General features: G+C 47.2%; 1 pseudogene; it reads right to left on the bottom strand.

Annotated features, from left to right (window-relative positions):
* Window positions 1–2,076: 2,076 nt before the first annotated feature.
* On the bottom strand, window positions 2,077–3,229 carry LOC102481287 (uncharacterized; annotated as a pseudogene).
* Between the last annotated feature and the right edge of the window lie 211 nt (window positions 3,230–3,440).

The following is a 3,440-nucleotide window of genomic DNA, read 5'->3' as shown; positions in this document are numbered from 1 at the left end:
TCTTTATCATTGTCCTGTTGAGAAGGAGGCATGGGTTGGTCTGAAGATCTGGATATCTGGAGTTTCAGGGGATTGTGTGGGTGTTATCACACAGTCCACTCATTTTCAGCTTGCACGTCTTCAGGCAATGAGGCCAGACACATGTGTGAATGATGAATTCATGGTCTGATTCCATCCACCTTTAAAGCAGTCGAGGCAGGCAACCAAAAGAGTCATATAAGCTCCTTTCCATCTTGGTTCCAAAGTGCGTGTCCTGTGTCTCTTTACACAGACCCAATCTCCTAGGACTATACCATGTTCTGGACCTACAGGGTCCCTAGCCTCATGGAGTGCTTGGATGAATGACCAAATTGTTTCTTGTACCTGCAGAAGGGCCTTTAGGCTAGTTCTATAGTCTGCAATCCCTTCAGGTGTCAACGTTGGAAAGTTATGAATATGTATAGGGGGTGATGCCCCATACAAGATTTTAAATGGGGTCACTCTATGGACATAAGGGGAGTTACGAACTCGGAACATGGCAAAAAATAGGAGGGTCACCCAGTGTCCACCAGTCTCAAGGGCTAGTTTAGACAAGGTCTCTTTTAATGTTCTATCCATTCTCTATCCCAACTCTGTGGGTTGTATTTACAATGTAGCTTCCAATCAGTTTCCACAGCCTGGACTAGTCCCTTTAGGACTTTATTGATGAAAGCTGGGCCATTGTCCAAGTCGAGTGTTTCAGGAACCCCATACCGGGGTATGATTTCCTCTAATAGGGTCTTAGCGACTATTTTGGCCATTTCTCCTTTCGTGGGGAAAGCCTCTACTCACCCCGAGAATGGATCAACCATAACTAGAAGATATTTATACCCATATTTTCCCGGTTTTACCTCTGTGAAGTTCATTTCCCAGCCTTGTCCTGGAGTCCTCCCCTGGAACTGAATACTTGTGTCCTTTTTCCAATTGTAGGGTCAGGTGGCAAGAATTTGTTGTTTTCCATTCATTCCTGGTCACTGGAGGAGTAGTCGGGCATAGAGGTCGACAGTGAAGCTCTTGTATTGGCAGGTTGAGAGACAGGGTGAGAGCTACATATGTGGTAGTGGTTTGTTTTGCTGCTTCATTGACCCTCTTATTGCCAACAGCTTCAGGGGTCTTGGCGGCTTGGTAGCCTGGAACATGCACTATCACAATTGCTTGGGTTTTTGCATTGCCACTAATAACCACTGGATTTCCAGAAGATTGCACACCTTTCCCCCATCCACGGTAACAAAGTCCCTCTCCCAATAGATTGCACCGTGGATATGAACAGTCCCAAAAGTGTACCTGCTGTTAGTGTAAGTGGTGGCACGCTTTCCTTCTGCTCATTCGAGAGCTTCTGCCAGGGCAGTCAGTTCAGCCTTCTGGGCGGGGGGTCAGCTCCAAATTAAGTTCCTGCCCTGGTCTACTACTGCTGCTCCTGCCTTACGTACACTGTCCTGCAAAAAACTACTCCCATCATTATAGCAGATTACTTTGCTGTTTGGCAAGGCTGAGTCCTGGAGGTCATGTCGTACATGGAAGATCTCTGCTAGGATTTCTTGGCAGTCATGTACCAGCTTATCCAAATCTGGGTTAGGCAGCAATGTGACCAAATTCAGGGAGGTGGGCTGTGAGAAAGTGACTCGTGGGACATCTAGGAGCAGTCCTTGATAATGAGTCAACCACGCATTGGACATGTATTGCCCTGGAGGGTGCTTGAGGATACCCTCAATGGCATGGGGAGTTAATACTTTAAGGTGTTGCCCGAACATCAGCTTATCTGCATCCCTAACCAACATTTCTACAGCAGCTATGACGCACAAACAGGGGCCCCCCCCAGCCACAATAGGATCCAGTCTCTTTGACAGGTAAGCCACAAGATGTTTCCAAGGCCCCAGTTGCTACACAAGCACCCCTTTTGCTATTCCCTCTTTTTCAGCCACATGAAGAGTGAAAGGCTTAAGGGGGTCTGGCAAGGCTAATGCTGGGGCCTCCAGGAGGGAGGCCCTGTCTCTCAAAGGCTGTTGTTCAGGCCCCCACGTCCAGGGTGTTTTTTCTTCAGTGGCCTCATACAAAGGTTTAGCTAATTCTGCAAAACCTCATATTCACAGCCAGCAGTAGCCCACAGTGCCTAGAAACTCTCAAACTTCCCTGGCTGAAGTAGGGACCAGTAGTCTCAAAATAGTATCTTTCATATCTTCTGTCAGCCGTCTCTACTTCATTGAGTCTATATCCCAAATATGTAACAGTCTGTTTACAAATTTCGGCCTTCTTAGCACTGGCATGATAGCCTAGTGAGCCTAATTCCTGCAAGAGGCCCTCTGTAGCCTTTTGACATTCTACTTCAGAAGAGGAAGCTAGGAGGATGTCATCAACATATTGCAAAAGTGTTATGGAGTCATGACATTGATGAAAGGAGCATAAGTCCTGATTTAAGGCCTCATTAAATAAAGGACCCTTGTGGGATCCGAGCCCATGTTAGCTGTCTTGGAGTCCCTGAGGGATCCCTGTCTTTCCACTCAAAGGCAAAGATAGGCTGACTAATGGGTGCCAGGGCTATGCAAAAAAAAAAAAAAAAAGCATCTTTTAAATCTAATGTCATATACCAAATATGAGTAGGTGGTAAATGACTCAAAAGAGTGTACGGATTAGGAACTGTGGGGTGGATATCTAGAGTCCTTTTGTTAACTTCTCATAGGTCTTGAACAGGCCTGAAATCATTTCCCCCTGGTTTCTTTACTGGGAGCAACAGAGTGTTCCAGTTTGAGTGACAAGGTCTAAGGATGCCTGCCTGCAGCAGGTGGTTGATGTGTGAAGCAATCCCTTGTCTTGCTTCTGCCGTCATGGGGTACTGGCAGACCTGGACGGCTGAGCTGAAGATTTAAGTTCAACTATTACAGGGGCCTGATGGGCTGCAACACCTATTCCTGACACTTCTGCCCAGGCTTGAGGAAACCTCTGAACCCAAGGATCTAGTTCTTTAGGCCATAAATGGTCACCCTGTGGTCCTGATTTTGGCTGGCCATACAGGCGATGTTCATCTGCCAAAGCCAGAGTTAGGACATGAAGGAGATGCCCTAAATTATCAGTGACATTAATGCCCTCGGGATAGGATTTGTGCCTGCACTTTGGTCAATAAATTGCATCCCAGCAGGGGTGCAGGGCACTCTGGAATAACCAGGAAGGAGTGGATGACCCAATGTCAACCCATATCCACTTGGCGCTCTGTCATTTATCGGTAAGTCTTAGACCCAGTGGCACCTTGAACAATGCTAGTCTTGTTTGAGAGAGGCAGGGAAGGGGGATTGAGAACTGAATTTTGAGCTCCCGTGTCTACCATAAAGTCCATGGGTTTCCCCTCCACGGATGCAGTTACCCAAGACTTGAGGAGGGACTCCCAGTCCTGTCTCCCCTAGTCACTGTCTACTCCAGCCATCAAGACT

The sequence above is a fragment of the Tupaia chinensis genome, unplaced genomic scaffold (genome assembly GCF_000334495.1).
Source record: "Tupaia chinensis unplaced genomic scaffold, TupChi_1.0 Scaffold148039_1, whole genome shotgun sequence".
Taxonomy (NCBI): Eukaryota; Metazoa; Chordata; class Mammalia; order Scandentia; family Tupaiidae; genus Tupaia; species Tupaia belangeri.
Note: the sequence above shows the minus strand (reverse complement) of the source record. Positions and strands in the feature narration are given on the sequence as shown.